The following is a 19,229-nucleotide window of genomic DNA, read 5'->3' as shown; positions in this document are numbered from 1 at the left end:
CTCGTAAAATTGGCCCCATAGAGAAAATGAGTTGAGGTCAGTATATGCCTGAAAAGGTTAAACAGAGCATCAATAAATCTTTGTGCAATCAGTTCCAATGAGTCTCTCAGTAGCACCCTTATGAACAGTGATACCACATCAAAAGTGACCTCCCCCTGCAGGTCCGGGGATTAGAATAGGCCTGAGATATTCCTACCTGTTGTAAGAGGTGACTGAAAGGAGTCTCTCTCATTTTGACGTTTATGTGATGGACCCCTGTTGGGTTTGACCTCCATTTTTCCAAATTTTCCCAAACAGCAAGCCAATTGGGGAAGGACGCCTTACGTGGTGCATCGTGTCCATAATGCGCTGAGACCTCTCGCATCCTTCGTTGATGTGGATCTGCACTTTCGCCTATTCTCCAGCTGTTGGGCTGACCACCCAGGGATTGCTCTGCCGATGCTGCACCGTTAACTCCCCACATATGCCAAGGAGTAGATGCCCGTCACCCTGTGGCATCGGGACTCCTGGCACTGGCCATCCTGCCTGGAGGCCTTTGCAGCAGCTGGGTGTGGTGCCCGTGGGGAAGGCCCGTGGTTGGAGTGGGTGGCATCAGGGCAGATGACGCGCGATGAAGTATGCCGATCACCACTTGCTGGTGATCACACACCAGCAGTCTCTAAGCATTCCAGGTCTCAGTGTAATGCAAGGAAGTAAGACCCTAAATCATTCCCCTCCCTGGCCACACCATAGGAGTAACACCAGGCTAAGGATGGCAGTGAACCTTATTCGCCTGGTACCTCATATGTACGGAGCTGATGGGGACTCCTCTGTTTCAATGAAGCCTCAGATTTTTGTTGAGCGTTTAGAGGACAAGTTTGGGGAGATGGAGGGCTTGTCCAAAATGCGGTCGGCGATAGTCTTGATAAAAACCGCAGCCTCTGCCCAGTCACGAGCATTATTCGCATGTGACATGCTGGGGGATGTTTCCGTTACCATCATGCCTCATAAGAGCTTAAATATGGTCCAGGGTATTATATTCCACAGCGACCTTCTTTTGCAGTCTGATGATGAGCTGCGCGCCAACTTAGAGCGCCGACGTGTCCATTTCATCCGATGCGTCCATAGGGGTCCAAGGGATAATCGGGTTGCCATCGGTGACTTCATCTTGGCTTTAGAGGTTGACACATTGCCCAAGAAAGTCAAGGTGATGGTCTACCGCTGTGATGTCAAGCCATATGTCTCTCCACCGATGCGGTGCTTTAAGTGCTGGATGTTCGGCCATATGTCATCCCACGGTACTTCCTGCATCACATGTTGAGATTGTGGACGTCCTTCGCATCCCAATACTCCACGTGCCCCACCTCCCATCTGTGTCAACTGCAGAGAGCATCATTCCCCTTGCTCGCCAGACTGCAGGATTTTACAGCAAGAAAGAAAAATCATGGAATATAAGACTCCGGACCAACTGACTTACACTGAGGCTAAGAGGAAGTTTGAGCATCTCCATCTTGTGGCTGTGACCTCCTCTTACGGCACCATTACGAGAACAGTTGTAGCCTCATCAGTTCCACAAATTCCAGTCGGCTCTCAGAGCTGGAAGACTACACCTGACCCCTTGATGGTGGGAGGCATTTCCATCCCTGTTGCTCCTGCACCACCTACTTCGGGAGCAACACCCCCCAACCATCGGGGACGTCTGTCCCCACTTCTAAGCCGGAGAAGTGTAAGTCTCGACAGACCCTCAGACATAATGGATATAGACTGCTCAGGCAATAAGTCGGTGGTAGCAGTTGACCCAGAGGCGTAGAGTGCCTCATTGAATGTTCCATGCCTTCCCAGTCTCACGATGACGTCATCATCTAGTGGAATTGCGGTGGGTTTTTCCACCACTTGACTGAGCTACGGCAATTGTTAAGCTTTACACCTGCTTTCTGTGTTGCCCTCCAGGAAACCTGGTTCCCAGCAATGCGGACCCGTGCCCTTCGTGGCTACAGGGGATATTACAAGAACCATAGCGAATATAATAGTGTGTCAGGTGGAGTTTGCGTCTATGTCCTGAACTCGGTATGTAGAGAACCTGTGCCCCTTCAAACTCCTCTTGAAGCTGTGGCTGTCAGGATACAGACGACGCAGGAAATAACTGTCTGCAATGTTCATCTTCCTCCAGATGGTGCACTACCCCTGAATGCATTGGTTACACTGATTGCTCAACTCCCTAAACATTTCTTACATTTGGGAGATTTTAATGCTCATAACCCCTTGTGGAGTAGCACCGTGCTTGCTGGCCAAGGCAGAGATGTCGAAAATTTACTGTCACATCTCTACCTCTGCCTCTTAAAACTGGGGCTGCCACACATTTCAGTGTGGCTCATGGTAGTTTGTCGGCCATTGATTTATCACTTTGCAGCCCAGGACTTCTCCCATCTATCCACTGGAGAGCCATGACGACCTGTGTGGTAGGAAACACTTCCTCATCTTCCTATCCCCCCCCTCCTCCTCCTCCTCCTCCTCCTCCTCCTCCCAGCGTCATGCCTACAGATGCTTACCCAGATGGGATTTCAACAACGCAGACTGGGAAGTCTTCACCTCTGCTGTTGAATCTCCCCCACATGGTGCCATCAATATTGTGGTTGAGCAGGTAACTAAATTGATCATTTCTGCAGCGGAAAATGCGATCCCTCATTCTTTGAGGTGCGCCCGCCGAAGATCGGTACCTTGGTGGTCGCCGGAAGTGGCATGGCAATTAAAGAGCGTGGGTGAGATCTACAGTGACATAAGCGGCACCTAATAGCCTAATGGCAATGTGCCCACGTTCGCCAGCTTATTAAAAGGCAGAAACAGGAGTGTTGGGAGAGATATGTCTCGACCATTGGGTTCCATATGTCACCTTCCCAAGTCTGGATGAAGATAAGAAGTGTTTTTGGGTACCAGACCCCAACAAGTGTCCCTGGCATGACCAATGGTGGCGTGTTATCTACTGACGCAAACATCATTGCCGAGCACTTTGCTCGAGCCTCTCCGTTGGAGAATTACCCCCAGCATTTCGCATTCTCAAACGGCGGATGGAAGGGAAAGTCCTCTCGTTCACTACATGCCACAGTGAGCCCTATAACGCCCCATTTACAGAGTGGGAGCTCCTCAGTGCCTTTGCTCATTGCCCCGACACAGCTCCTGGGCCGGATCGGACCCAGTCAGATGCTTAAACATCTCTCGTCTGACTACAAGTGACATCACCTCATCATCTTCAACTGGATCTGGTGCAATGGCGTCTTTCTATCACAATGACGGGAGAGCACCATCATTCCGGTGCTCAAACTGGGTAAAAACCCTCTTGATGTGGATAGCTATCAGCCTCACCAGCATTCTTTGTAAGCTGCTGGAACGTATGGTGTGTCAGCGGTTGGATTGGGTCATGGAGCCGGATGGCCTACTGGCTCCATGTCAGGGCGGCTTCCGCCTTGGTCGCTGTACCACTGATAGTCTTGTGTCCCTCAAATCTGCCATCTGAACAGCCTTTTCCAGACGCCAACACCTTGCTGCCATCTTTTTTGACACCACCTGGCAACATTATATCCTTGCCACATTACACGAGTGAGATCTCAGAGGCCCGCTCCCGATTTTTATCCAAAATTTCCTGTCACTTTGTACTTTGCATGTCCAAGTTGGTGCCTCCCATAGTTCCCCCCCATATCCAGGAGAATGGGGTCCCGCAGGGTGTGCTGTATTGAGTGTATATCTATTTTTAGTGGCCATTAACGGTCTAGCAGCACCTGTAGGGCCGTCAGTCACACCTTCTCTGTACGCAGACGACTTCTGCATTTCGTACTGCTCCACCAGTACTGGTATTGCTGAGCAGTGTCTACAGGGAACCATTCACAAGGCGCAGTCACGGGCTCTAGCCTACGGATTCCAGTTTTCAGCTGCAAAGTCATGCGTTATGTACTTCTGTCAGCGTCGTATCATTCATGCAGTACAAGAACTTTACCATAATGACAATCCACTCACTGTAGTGGAGACATATTGATTCTGGTTTTCAACACCTGATTGACTTGGTTGCCTCACCTTTGTCAGCTTAAGTGGAAGTGCTGGTAGCGCCTCAATGTCCTCCGCTGCCTGAGCAACACCAACTGTGGTGCAGATCGTTCTATGCTCCTGCAGCTCTACTGAGCCCTTGTTCAATCCCACCTTGACTGTGGGAGTGTGGTTTATGGTTCAGCGGCACCATCAGCATTGCATTTACTTGGCCCAGCACACCACTGTGGCGTTCGACTAGTGACGGGAGCTTTTAGGATGAGTCCGGTGACCAGCATCCTGGTGGAGGCTGGAGTCCCTCCATTGAAGGTTAGGCATGTGGAACGTCTCGCCATTTATGTTGCACACATTTGTAGTTCTTCTGCACATCCAAATTACCATCTCCTTTTTCCATCCACGGCGATTCATCTCCTGCATCAACGACCCAGGTTAGGACTTGCAGTTCGCGTCCGATCCCTTCTGTCCGAACTGGAGTCCTTACTTTTACCACCTATACTTCCTCCTGGAAACACTGGGTGCTGTTGGCTCCCCTTCATTTTCTCCTTTTTACGTCGCTACCCCTGCCAGCCCTCTCTTCATACTACCTTTCTGTTGTGACAAAGAAGGTCTGTTCACATACACCTCCATGGTTTACACCCAGGGAGTGGCTTCGCCTGGAAGTTTCACATGGCCCTAAGGACTCAGTTAACCATGTGGCTCTCCGCTGCCACTTCCTGTCTATTCTTGACATATACTGAGGCCATGAAGTGGTTTACACGGATGGCTCAATGGCTGATGGTCACTTCGTATTCGCGTATGTCGGTGGAGGACATATTAAACAGCATTCCTTGCCCAGTGGCTGCAGTGTTTTCACTGCATAGCTGGTGGCTATATCTCGTGCTCCTGAGCATCCATTCATGATCTGGGGAGTCATTTCTTCTGTGTACTGGCTCCTTGAGTAGCCTACAACCTGTCGACCAGTGCTACCCTTGTCATCCTTTGGTAGCGACCTCCCAGAGTCCATCCATGCCCTGGAACTGTCCAGTCATTCAGTGGTGTTGGTCTGGACCCTAGGTCACATTGGAATCCCAGGCAACGAACTTGCCTACAGGCTACGTCGAAACCGCTTATGGAAATCGGCTTCTCTGAACCTGACCTGCATTCTGCCTTACGCTGCAAGGTTTTTTTTGCTTTGGGAGATGGAATGGCATAACAGTACGCACAACAAACTGTATGTCATTAAGGAGACTATGAATGTGTGGAACTCTTCCGTGCGGGCCTCTCACAGGGAATCAGTTGTCCTCTGCTGGCTCCACATTGGCCATATGTGGCATGGTTACCTCCTCTGTCGCGAGGACCCACCTCAGTGTAGCTGTGGCTCACAAATGACGGTCGTCCATCTCTTGCTGGACTGCCCACCTTTATCCGCTCTGTGGCGGACTTTTAACTTTCCCAGCACCCTACATTCGGTGTTGGGTGACAATGCCTCAACAGCAGCTTTAGTTTTACATTTTATTTGTGAGGGTTGGTTTTATCATTTGATCTAAGATTTCACACATGTCCTTTGTCCCTCTGTGTCCTCCCCCCTAGTTCTTTTAGGGTGGACGTTTTAATGTGTTGCAGAGTGGCTGGCTTCTCCTTTTATTCTTGTGGTTGGCCAGCCATTGTAATCAGCTTTCTTGTTTTACTCTCTTCTAACTGTTTCTTGAGTGTGTCTGTTGTTTTCTTGTCCTCTTTTGTTTGTTTTAGTATTTGTTACCTTTCCTTCGTTCTTGTGGTTTTTCCTTTCTTTCTGTTTTGTGTGGTACGTCTCGTTTGTTTTATTCTTCCCATGGTGGCATTGTTTTATTCGGAACAAGGAACTGATGACCAAGCAGTTTGGTCCCTTCCCTCTTTTAAACCAACCAACCAATCAATCAAAAGTGAGCATTACATCATATTCTCTGATACTTAGCTGTTCGAGATTTGCAAGAAGTCCTCAGAGTTGTGGATCTGGTGAGCTGGGACTACGAAAACCAAGAATATGGCAACAGCAGTTTCTTAACGTATGTGGTTGCTGTACATGTTGACACACTATTGTTGCTGACAATTGCGTACTTTTTGCAAGCCATATAGTCTATGTGGAACTGGCACTTTCAATCTTCATTTATCCCTGGTACCTTCAGAGTTTGTGCTTTCTCTAAATGTACAAATGTTATAAACATAGGTTTGCCTTTCATCAATGAATATTCCAGGATAAGCCATATGATCAGTACTGTCTCATGTATTCCTACATTCCCCCAGAACCCAAACTAAACGTCCCCGAGGTCAACTTATTGTCAGTATTTCGCAACCATGACATCAAATTGCTGACTTTGTAGTATTCACACCTGTCAGCACTTTCCTTCTTTAGAGCTGGGATTATTACAGTGTTTCTAAGTCTGAGGGCTTTTTGCTCGTCTCAAGTATCTTACAGACCAATTGGGATAATTTATCGTGGCTGGCTTTACCAAATATATCATTAATTCTAAGGGAATGTTTCCACTTATGTCTTCCAATACTCAGTCAAATCTTCTCACAGTATTGTACCTCCCACCTCATCTTCATCTACTTTCTCTTCTCTTTCTATAATATTGTTTTAAAGTTTGTTTACCTTAGATAAACCCTCTGTATATTGCTTTTAGCTTCCCTTCTTTGGTTAGTTCTGGGATTGCCATCTGGGCTCTTAATCTTTTGATTATGGACTGCAGATTAAAACTGAAGAAACTGCAAAAAGGCAGAAAATTGAGAAGATAGGAGCTGGGTAAATTGATGGAAACAGAAATTGTTGAGAGTTTGAGAGGGAGCATCATCTCTAGAGCTAGTTGACACACAAACTTGTAATTCTGTGGTCAGTGTTGGCTCCGTGTATGTCTTCTCAATGATACGGCTTTCACTAAGCTGTACATAGGAGCTTAACCACATTCATATATTGTTATTTTCAGGCCTTCTCCTGAATTTCCCTTAATTGATATTGTGTTGATAAACCTATACTGACATAGCAAGGAGTGCAGTTGTCGCTGCCGCATACTTCATTTATTCCCATATATCTAACTCCGACCCACCTGTTCCCCGTTTTAAATTTTCTAGCCTACCTACTTGAAGCCAGAGATAAATTATGCCGAAATTTTTACAAAGGCACAGGCGGTGTTTAGAAAGTATAGATTGCATGCGACCAGTGGTGGCGTGTTTGTCGCTGTTAGTAGTAGTTTATCCTGTAGTGAAGTAGAAGTGGATAGTTCCCGTGAATTATTAATGGGTGGAGGTTATACTCAACAACCGAGCTAGGTTAATAATTGGTTCCTTCTATCGACCTCCCGACTCAACAGCATTAGTGGCGGAACAACTGAGAGAAAATCTGGAATACATTTCACATAAATTTTCTCAGCATGTTATAGTCAGGTGGAGATTTCAATTTACCAGATATAGACTGGGACACTCAGATGATTAGGACAGGTGGTAGGGACAGAGCATCGAGTGACATTATACTGAGTGCACTATCCGAAAATTACCTCGAGCAATTAAACAGAGAACCGACTCGTGGAGATAACATCTTGGACCTACTGATAACAAACAGACCCGAATTTTTCGACTCTGTAAGTGCTGAACGGGGAATCAGTGATCATAATGCCGCTGCAGCATCTCTAAATATGGAAGTTAATAGGAATATAAAAAAAGGGAGGAAGGTTTATCTGTTTAGCAAGAGTAATAGAAGGCAGATTTCAGACTACCTAACAGATCAAAAGGAAAATTTCTGTTCCGACACTGACAATGTTGAGTGTTTATGGAAAAAGTTCAAGGCAGTCGTAAAATGCGTTTTAGACAGGTACATGACGAATAAAACTGTGAGGGATGGGAAAAACCCAACGTGGTTCAACAACAAAGTTAGGAAATTACTGCGAAAGCAAAGAGAGCTTCACTGCAAGTTAAAACACAGCCAAAACCTCTCAGACAAACGGAAGCTAAACGATGTCAAAGTTAGCGTAAGGAGGGCTATGCGTGAAGCGTTCAGTGAATTCGAAAGTAAAATTATATGTACCGACTTGACAGAAAATCCTAGGAAGTTCTGGTCTTACGTTAAATCGGTAAGTGGCTTGAAACAGCATATCCAGACACTCCGGGATGATGATGGCATTGAAACAGAGGATGACACGCGTAAAGCTGAAATACTAAGCACCTTTTTCCAAAGCTGTTTCACAGAGGGAAGACTGCACTGCAGTTCCTTCTTTAAATCCTCACACAAACGAAAAAATGGCTGACCTCAAAATAAGTGTCCAAGGAATAGAAAAGCAACTGGAATCACTCAACAGAGGAAAGTCCACTGGACCTGACGGGATACCAATTCGATTCTACACAGAGTACGCGAAAGAACTTGCCCCCCTTCTAACAGCCGTGTACCGCAAGTCTCTAGAGGAACAGAAGGTTCCAAATGATTGTAAAAGAGCACAGGTAGTGCCAGTCTTCAAGAAGGGTCGTCGAGCAGATGCGCAAAACTATAGACCTATATCTCTGACGTCGATCTGTTGTAGAATTTTAGAACATGTTTTTTGCTCGAGTATCATGTCGTTTTTGGAAACCCAGAATCTACGCTGTAGGAATCAACATGGATTCCGGAAACAGCGATCATGAGAGACCCAACTCGCTTTATTTGTTCATGAGGCCCAGAAAATGTTAGATACAGGCTCCCAGGTAGATGCTATTTTCCTTGACTTCCGGAAGGCGTTCGATACAGTTCCACACTGTCGCCTGATAAACAGCTGTATGGCTGGATTGAAGAATTTTTAGCAAACAGAACACAGCATGTTGTTACCAATGGAGAGACGTCTACAGACGTTAAAAGTAACCTCTGGCGTGCCACAGAGGAGTGTTATGGGACCATTACTTTTCACAATATATATAAATGACCTAGTAGATAGTGTCAGAAGTTCCATGCGGCTTTTCGCGGATGATGCTGTAGTATACAGAGAAGTTGCAGCATTAGAAAATAGTAGCGAAATGCAGGAAGATCTGCAGTGGATGGGCAGTTGGTGCAGGGAGTGGCAACTGACCCTTAACATAGACATATGTAATGTATTGCGAATACATAGAAAGAAGGATCCTTTATTGTATGATTACATGATAGCGGAACAAACGCTGGTAGCAGTTACTTCTGTAAAATATCTGGGAGTATGCGTGCGGAACGATTTGAAGTGGAATGATCATATAAAATTAATTGTTGGTAAGGCAGGTACCAGGTTGAGATTCATTGGGAAACACGCCAACTGCAAACAAAGCTTGTCTCTTGATATGTGTCTACTAGTGATGAGAACAGTGGACAGTCAACTACCGCTGTAGCTACTGAATGACATCTTGCTAAAATACCAGATGACGACTTTAATTGGTTGTCATCAGTTGACTGGTGGATGCTACTACTACTGTTACTACTAGTACTATAATTAAGAATGAATTATCATGAAACGTAGTTTGTGCTGGTACCGATACTTTATGAGCTTTGGCAATTTTCAGCACATTTCCATAAATGATGTACGGAAATCACAAAAGGCTGAATCAGTATGGTGGCATGAAGATTTCAACAACCATCCTGAACGCTTGACCAGTGTACTAACCCCTGTGCTACCTCAAACGGTGTGCTTAGAAAATGTAGTCCATCAACAAAGGAGGTGGCTTACAAAACACTCGTTCGACCTATACTTGAGTATTGCTCATCAGTGTGGGATCCGTACCAGATCGGGTTGACGGAGGAAATAGAGAAGATCCAAAGAAGAGCGGTGCATTTCGTCACAGGGTTATTTGGTAACCATGATAGCGTTACGGAGATGTTTAGCAAACTCAAGTGGCAGACTCTGCAAGAGAGGCGCTCTGCATCACGGTGTAGCCTGCTCGCCAGGTTTCGAGAGGGTTTCGAGTGCACACAGAGGCTTTCAGACAGTTGTTCTTCCCGCGAACCATACGTGACTGGAACAGAAAAGGGAGGTAATGACGGTGGCACGTAAAGTGCCCTCCGCCACACACCGTTGGGTGGCTTGCGGAGTATAAATGTAGATGTAGATTGGTCTACTTGGCTCTTGGCCGCAGTTTAACAGTGGCCATTCATGCTGGCGTGCAGCTGGTTGGCAGTCATATAGTTCATACCAATATAAAAAGCTGTGCAATGGTTGCAGCAGAGCTGCTTTCGCAGGTGGCCTTGCCATTGATGGGGTAGGATAAGCTTTTGACAGGACATAAATAGGAAGTGTTGGGTGGATGAATCTGACAGGTCTTGTGCCGGGTTCTTCCACAGAGATATTTTCCCTGTGGCAACAGGTTGGGATTGGGAATGGCATAGGATGGGTTATGATATTGTAGAGGTTGGGTGGGTGACAGAACACCAATTTAGGAGAGGTGGGAAGAAGGATCTTGGGTTGGAACCTCTCATTTCAGGACATGATGATAGATAATCAAAGCCCCGTTAAAGAACGTGGTTCAGTTGTTTCAGTCCAGGGTGGTATTGGATGACAAAGGGGGCACTCATATGTAACTGGCTCTTGGGGTGGTACGAGGTTAGGTGTGTAAAACTGCACAGGAAATCTGTTTGTGGACTGGGCCTAGGGAATAGTGCCTGTATGTAAAAGCTTTGGCAAGACCTACTGGGAAAGGGAGATCTTGCCACTGTAGATAGGCTGTGCGCAGGTGGCCACGTTGTGTGGGAGAGATTTTTTTGGGTGGAAGGAATGACAGTGGTTAAAATGCAGGTATTGTTGGTGATTGGTAGGTTTAATGCAAACTGAAGTGTGGATGGAGCCGAGAAGAGGAGGTTGATGTCTAGGATGGTGGCATGCTAGATTGAGGCGGCCAGATGAAGCAAATGGGAGAGATGACAAGGGGTTAAGGTTTTGAAGAATGAGGATAGTGTCTTGGCCTTGATTCCAGATTATGAAGATCTCTCTACCCTCATTTCTTCACAATCGCAACACCTTCTCTCTCATCCACTTCACCTGGTCCTCCTCAATCCAGTGTACCATCTTCCCAGTCTATTATGGCTTCATCCACACCTCTGTTGATGTTAAACTCAACAACCACCAACAGTATCTGCATTTTGACACCTCCCATACAACCTGGCCATCTGGGCACAGCTATCTACAGTGACAAGATCTCCCTTTCTCAGTATGCTGACTGTCTTGCCCAAGGCACTCACAGAGAGGCACTATACTCGTGAGTAACCTGCAAACGGATTTCCTGTGCCATTTCAGCACACACCCCAACCTCCCACCACTCCCAAGCCTACTACATGAAGAGTGGCCCCCTTCCAGTCCCTACTAATGTGGTGTTTAGTCACCCACCAAACCTCCACAACACCCTAGTCCATCACTGTGCCGCTCCCAGTCCCAATAAGGGAAGTAGGCTTGTCTCAGCTTAAGGTAATAATTTATTAACGAAACCCTGCAGTCGGAACAGACAATGATACACTGCAACCGATAACTCTTGTGAAGGGGTGAGAGAAGTTCAGTATGGTAAATTATTCTGTATCTAACACACTTGGATTCATGCTTTCGCCAAGGAGTAGAACGTGGAACGGAAATCAACAGTCAAAGAGTAAATCGCAGAACAAATGTTGCTTGTGTATAGCGTCTCTGGCGTCCAACGGGAAAGTTTCATGGCACTGTACTTTCAAAGACCTGCCCATGTCATGGCACTGGACGATGACAGAAGACGCCACATATATTTTTTTTAGTTGTGCCTCGCTGCAACTTAACGTGTCTTCTTTACGGTAAGTAGCAACGTTGTTAATATTCCAAATATTGAGCCAAGCATTTCCTTTTTGATCTGTTGTGATTGTGGTGCACCCTATTTCACAGTTCATATGAAGGAAAACAAAAGCCCATGTCAGCTGGTTGACGCAGTTGCTAAGGATAGCACAGAACCAGCTCAGTAACTGAATCACTCTGCTGAGACCTGTGTGCTTCCATCATACTTGATGTTCACGTATTAGGCATGTAAGCTTTTGTGTTACCAATATTCCATCTGGTTAAATGCTCAGAAGTGGAAATGGCTGACAAAATGCTCAGTTACCAAAAAAAAATTAGGACCAGATGAAAAAGTGGAAAATCCAGGATGGAATGTAACAATATCATGAAAGGGGTAGTTACTACCCACTATGTAGCAGAGATGCTGAGTCACATATAGGCATAACAAAAAGACTGTCAGTAAGTGAACCTTTTGCCAACAAGCTCTTCATGGAAAAAGTACGCGCGCGCGCTCACACACACACACACACACACACACACACACACACACACACACACACATACACACACACACAACTCACTCACGCAAGGTCAAACTACTGAATGCGTTCTTTTCTGATCTTTAGAGCAGAAAAGCTAATGTGAAGTTTTCAAACAATGAAATTTCTCGTCTGCTCTGATTATCTGAGAGCGCATAATGCCTTCTGCCATACACCTGTATCTGGGATCTCTTGTGTTTTACTGTGGCTTGTGGTAATAAAGTTATTAAAACTGCAAATACAGTAGCCTAGGGAATTTTCTCAATACCCAGTGTGGCAAAATGAAATGTTTTTAAATCCTTGACCTCTGTGTTAAAGCACAGGGCCACTCATTATTCTGAGAGGTGATAACCAGAAGTAAGATACTGTAAGTAATAGGTGGTAAAGGAAACTACATTGTTGTGAAAGCCCTTCTTGCCACAAATGTGAAATAATTCTTTCTGCCTCGCCTCAAAACTGGACACTATTATTGGTGTGCGACATTTTGGAAGTGTGTTCAATTAGTGTAATAGAGGGATTGCAAAGTCTGGCTGAGGATTTGCACTCGTATTTTAGGTGAAGATGCCAAATGTCAGTGGCTAGTACATTTCTTAATATTTCCAACGTTGGTAAGTTCATCATGCTAGTTTTGGTGAATCTTCCTCAACATTTGTAGGATCTGCAACATTTTGCAACTTTGGAGCACTTTGCTTTTTACCATTGTTTACTTTCCCTTCTTGGCAAACCGTAATGTTCGATGGCATAGTATTAATTTAGCTTGAGAAATAATGGTCACACTTGGCGGTGACTAGATTTACAAGTGAACTTCAGAGCCTTCGTGATACACACAAATATGATACTAGAAAGAAAAATTGTGCACAACCCTGTAGTGGACATACCTCTAGCACAGAAAGAATGATTGTGGAGCAATTTTGTTTACCCGATTTAAATGTATTATTAAATATTAATATGTTCCTGGGATGATTTCGTACACCAGTACACGTGATTGTACATGACCAATGGGACAAGAAAAGTCTGGCAAATAGTGATTGCAGGATTGTTTTCTTGGTGGTTGAAGAAAAACCTTGTGGATATTTAGTAAAGTAATACAATAGACAACTACGCCATAAAATGAAAACTGTAAGTATTGAAAAGCATGATACAACTTGTCGGCCACTTCGGTTACTAGGTTGTCGTGCAGTTGTGTGTGCTTTAATGTGAACGTATGAGATCCTGTGGAAATGTGGGGGTTTTGAGCGGGGTGTTCTCTTTATAAACACCTTCAAAGATATTAAAAACTTGAAAATCAGACCACAGTGGACACTTACCAACGCACAGCTAGTCACCTTTTAAACTAATCTAGCCCTTTGCTGCTCTACAGTTCACAATGTCACAGTCTCGAGAGAGAGAGAGAGAGAGAGAGAGAGAGAGAGAGAGAGAGAGAGAGAGAGAGAGAGAGAGAGAGATATTTTGTGTGGTTTACAGGCAAATGGAAAAGGGTTTTTATTCAGTTTGGAAATGCCTACAGAAACCTTTGCAGTTCTTATGACACAATTTATTTCCTCGCTACATCTACACTGCTCAAAAATAGTTTTCTGCCATCTCAGTATCTAGATGTGTTGGCTTTGATTGAAGGGAGTAGGAAATAAAAAAATTAAGCTGTACAAAACTTTAAAAAAATACAGTAAATATAAACACCAAAAAGTAGACAGTTTGCTGAAATGTTGACAGCTTTGTAATCAAAATATGCTACAATGTAATGTCCACTACCATAGTGCTCCATCCCAAGCATTTAACATGCTTTGATCCTCCTTGACATGCTGTTCACAAGATCGTACAGACATTCCTGTTTAGGCCTTACCCACTCTTAGATGGTGTCCGTCCTGAGGTCATCCAGTGTGTGAGGAGAATTCCATCGAAAATGCACACCAAGTTTCAAACATGTTTAGCCAGCTTGATAATTGTATATACTGCAGTGCATTTCATTTTGTTAATCTTTACTTCCTCAGGGAATGTCTTTGTGAAGTGTGCACAGTCTGCTCACAGCTTATCATCCTAAAAAATGAAATTGTCACAAAAATGTTAGCTATGGCTCCTATGGTCACTAAAGTAATGGGGTTTTTGATAAACAATGCAAACTACACGTGTCAATGGTAATGCAAAACTTCATGATGAATTGGGCATACAGCAAGATATCTATTATAAAACTTCAAGAGAATAAATGTAGCCTTTTGGTTTTTCAATAGCACATTTGCTACCCGATTTTGGATTCTCAATAACTTTATCGATGTATGTCCTGTAGTTGATCCACAGAATCACTGTAAAAAGCCAATCCAGACACCTTTTTCTTTGTAGTGTGCTCATATTCAAGGCATCCTGTTGATGACTGTTATTGATATCGCAAAAGCTGCATTAATAATCAGTATTATTTACAGTGTAATACACTCCTGGAAATTGAAATAAGAACACCGTGAATTCATTGTCCCAGGAAGGGGAAACTTTATTGACACATTCCTGGGGTCAGATACATCACATGATCACACTGACAGAACCACAGGCACATAGACACAGGCAACAGAGCATGCACAATGTCGGCACTAGTACAGTGTATATCCACCTTTCGCAGCAATGCAGGCTGCTATTCTCCCATGGAGACGATCGTAGAGATGCTGGATGTAGTCCTGTGGAACGGCTTGCCATGCCATTTCCACCTGGCGCCGCAGTTGGACCAGCGTTCGCGCTGGACGTGCAGACCGCGTGAGACGACGCTTCATCCAGTTCCAAACTTGCTCAATGGGGGACAGATCCGGAGATCTTGCTGGCCAGGGTAGTTGACTTACACCTTCTAGAGCACGTTGGGTGGCACGGGATACATGCGGACGTGCATTGTCCTGTTGGAACAGCAAGTTCCCTTGCCGGTCTAGGAATGGTAGAACGATGGGTTCGAGGACGGTTTGGATGTACCGTGCACTATTCAGTGTCCCCTCGACGATCACCAGTGGTGTACGGCCAGTGTAGGAGATCGCTCCCCACGCCATGATGCCGGGTGTTGGCCCTGTGTGCCTCGGTCGTATGCAGTCCTGATTGTGGCGCTCACCTGCACGGCGCCAAACACGCATACGACCATCATTGGCACCAGGGCAGAAGCGACTCTCATCGCTGAAGACAACACGTCTCCATTCGTCCCTCCATTCACGCCTGTCGCGACACCACTGGAGGCGGGCTGCACGATGTTGGGGCGTGAGCGGAAGACGGCCTAACGGTGTGCGGGACCGTAGCCCAGCTTCATGGAGACGGTTGCGAATGGTCCTCGCCGATACCCCAGGAGCAACAGTGTCCCTAATTTGCTGGGAAGTGGCGGTGCGGTCGCCTACGGCACTGCGTAGGATCCCACGGTCTTGGCGTGCATCCGTGCGTCGCTGCGGTCCGGTCCCAGGTCGACGGGCACGTGCACCTTCCGACGACCACTGGCGACAACATCGATGTACTGTGGAGACCTCACGCCCCACGTGTTGAGCAATTCGGCGGTACGTCCACCCGGCCTCCCGCATGCCCACTATACGCCCTCGCTCAAAGTCCGTCAACTGCACATACAGTTCACGTCCACGCTGTCGCGGCATGCTACCAGTGTTAAAGACTGCGATGGAGCTCCGTATGCCACGGCAAACTGGCGGACACTGACGGCGGCGGTGCACAAATGCTGCGCAGCTAGCGCCATTCGACGGCCAACACCGCGGTTCCTGGTGTGTCCGCTGTGCCGTGCGTGTGATCATTGCTTGTACAGCCCTCTCGCAGTGTCCGGAGCAAGTATGGTGGGTCTGACACACCGGTGTCAATGTGTTCTTTTTTCCATTTCCAGGAGTGTATAAACCTAAATATAAAAGCTAAATGGTGATCTTTTATTATTCAATTGAGTTGTCCTGAAATGGATTTCAAATATAGTTCATTGTTATGAATGTACTGCTATGCTACTGAATGTTTGGTTCAAACCATGTTAGTTCTGTGTTCAGGTGCAGTGACATTTGTGAAAACTCTGATGATGACTAGCTGCTCCTAAAATACACTTTAACCTTGCTTGTGGTTTATATTTGTTAGCAAGAGAGACTTCTTCTTAATTACAATTAATTCCTAGATCTCGTGAAAAAGCAATTGTTCTTCTATGATTATTTGCCATTTTTGATGCTGTATCTTTCCTCTTTTCTCCTGATTTATTTGCTCTGTATACTCTTTGGTGTTGCTGAGGGTTATAGTTACCAGTTAAAGAGCCATATGCTCTAATGATAAAATGTGGTACAACAGTTTCTTATGCCTATTGGATCCAGATTCTAGATTTTCCCCTCAGTATGTGTCAGCCAATTTCAATAAATGTGCACAATACTTCCTGTCATTTGAGGACTGTTAAGTACCAAAGAATTTATATTTTCTTAACGAGCCATTCACACAAACTATTTGGTTGCATGTGTAGAGAGCTGAACGAGGAAATGCTTGTAGGGTGTGAGAATGCTCTCAATAAGCTTCATCAGAATATAAGCAAATATACTCAAAACATACAGGAAAACACTAAAGATGGAAAATGTGGCTTACTTACTAGTAAATTGTAATAGTGTTGCTGATTTTAAACCATTTATCTTCAAAACTGTGTTAATTATTTTTAACGTCTGTTGAAATATTGATGTGGTTACCTTTCTAACCCAAAGACAGAAAAAAAGATGACAAACCATGGAGAAATTGCCGGACATGATCAGAAATCAGCATGTGTGGTGTACATGTAGAGACAATCAAATAATTACTATGTCAGGAAAATTGGTTGATTTATTCTTGAGAAAGAGTTTCAGGAAGATATCATGCCAAATTCTGTCAAACTGACATGGATATTGTCAAAATCCAAAGATGCTTGGAAGGCCCTGCCCATAATGCTCCAAATGTTTCCAATTTGGGAAAGATCCAGTAACCTTGCTGGCCAAAGTAGGGTTTGGCAAGCGTGAAGACAAGCAGTAGAAACTATCGCCACATGCGGGCAGGAATTTTCTTTCTGAAATGTAAGACAAGACCAGGATGTCTTACCATAAGGGACAAAAAAATGGGGTGTAGAATATCATTGGCATACTGATGTGCTGCAAAGGTGGTGTGGATGACAACCAAGGGGTCTTGCTATGAATAGAAATCGTGTGCCAGACATTCACTCTTTGTTAGGCCGCATGGCAGACGACAGGCAGGCTGATTTCCCACCACTGTCTGGTGCGTCTCCAGTCACATCTTCACTGGTCATCAGGGTTCAGTTCAAAGAGGGACTCCCCACTGAAGAAAAGTCTACTCCAGTCAATAAGATTCCAGACTGAAGACGTGTATGGAGACGTTCCGGGTGGCAGTGGGATACCAACCTGACTTTTGCCTACCATATGGCCTGACAGTGAGGAGTGATGGTCTTGAGTTCCATTGCTTTCCATAGTAGAACCCATGTGGTTGTCATCTGTGGCACCCGTACAGCACAGCGGTACGACAACAATATTCTATCCATTGTTTTGTTGCCTTGCAGGGCAAGAATTCTGGGCTCACGTTTCAGAAAGATAATGTCCGACCACACAAGGCGGCAGTTTCTACTGCTAGTCTTCATGCTTACAAACCCTGCCTTGGTCAGCAAAGTAACTGGATCTCTCCTCAGTTGAGAATGTTTGGAGCATTATGGGCAAGGCCTTCCAACCGTCTTGGGATTTTGATGATTTAAATTGTCAATTGGAAAGAATTTGGCATGATATCCCTCAGGAGGATAGCCAACGACTCTTGTCAATCGATGCCAAGTTAAATAACTGCTTGTATACGGGTCAGAAGTTTACCAACAAGTAACGGACATGCTCAATACCTTTTTCTTGTATAAATTTTCCAATTTTTCCAGAATTGTAATCCTTTGTTTCTCTGCACATGTATACCACATCTGTAGATTCCTGTTCCATTTGGATAGTTTTTTTAAGAAGTTTATGATGGCAAAATTACCACATAACAAGAATTGGTTGTATTCTCACCATATAGTGAAGTATCAGCTTGTATTCAAAGATTATGGTCCTTATTTTTGTGCTGGTGTAGGGAGTAACTGTATGCATTGGTACTGATACAAATCATATAATACAGTTCTATTTAGTTAATTGTCACTGTTGAGGTTTACATTGTTTTTGGCCAACTTCGTTCAGTACTCAGCTTACTGGAGTTCTAATCTAAGAGCTGGATAGTTGCAGATAACTCCATTGTTTGCGCTCTAAGAAGTTCCGGTGATTGTGCGTGGGTATAAAATGTTGGTGGTGATAAGTTCCTATGGGAGCAAACTGTTGAGTTCATCAGTCCCTAGGCTTACACACTACTTAATCTAACTTATGCTAAGGACCACACACACATGCATGCCCAAGGGAGGACTTGAACCCTCGACAGAGGGAGCCGTGCGAACCGTGGCAAGGTGCCCTAGACTGCACCGTCTGTGTGTGCGAACTCAGTAACATCCTGTGTTTTGAAAGGGAAAGTTACCAGTGTCATATATTTATGGAAAAGCATCAGTACGTTTAGTTAAGACAAATTAAAAAATGTCAGACTGAAATATCTTGGAATTCTAGAATACAATTTTTTATGCTTCTTACATTTTGTATGTCATGAATAAGAGAATGGCTTTCATTGTATGCTAGTTGTGTACTTCAAAATTCATTAAACTTAATTGTGAAAGTATTGAAGGTATGACTATGTATATTCCTATTATCGTTTCTCATGCAGTGTTAGCCATTCTCTTGAATCTTTGTTTTGTTTTATTGAATGCCATCTAAATGTGTCACTGACAGGCTCCTCCATTTCTGTATCTTGTAGACCCTTACATGTCACAGCTTGGCTCAGATCCGAGCCTCAGCTCCGGGCAGGGGCCCAAAGCACAGAGGTACAACAAAAATTTAGTTAGGTATCTGCTTTTTCTGCATACTTTATTAAATATTAATTTTGAATG

The 19,229-nt window shown here is 44.9% G+C and overlaps 1 protein-coding gene across 7 annotated transcripts in view; it reads left to right on the top strand.

Moving 5' to 3' along the window:
- Positions 1-19,229, top strand: part of LOC124615760 (RNA-binding protein 39) — a 75,523-nt gene that overhangs the window by 8,160 nt on the left and 48,134 nt on the right. For 2 of the 7 annotated variants that reach the window (XM_047143851.1, XM_047143856.1), the window contains exon 3: positions 19,097-19,184. The exons of 3 other annotated variants lie outside the window; for them this stretch is intronic. The gene's annotated coding sequence lies outside the window, so the exon portion shown is untranslated. The remainder of the gene's footprint in view (positions 1-19,096; positions 19,185-19,229) is intronic. 2 more of the 7 variants (XM_047143853.1, XM_047143852.1) reach the window with 2 other exon arrangements.

The sequence above is a fragment of the Schistocerca americana genome, chromosome 5 (genome assembly GCF_021461395.2).
Source record: "Schistocerca americana isolate TAMUIC-IGC-003095 chromosome 5, iqSchAmer2.1, whole genome shotgun sequence".
NCBI classification, from domain to species: Eukaryota; Metazoa; Arthropoda; class Insecta; order Orthoptera; family Acrididae; genus Schistocerca; species Schistocerca americana.
The sequence above is the reverse complement of the archived record's forward strand: the minus strand, read 5'-3'. Positions and strand labels throughout refer to the sequence as shown.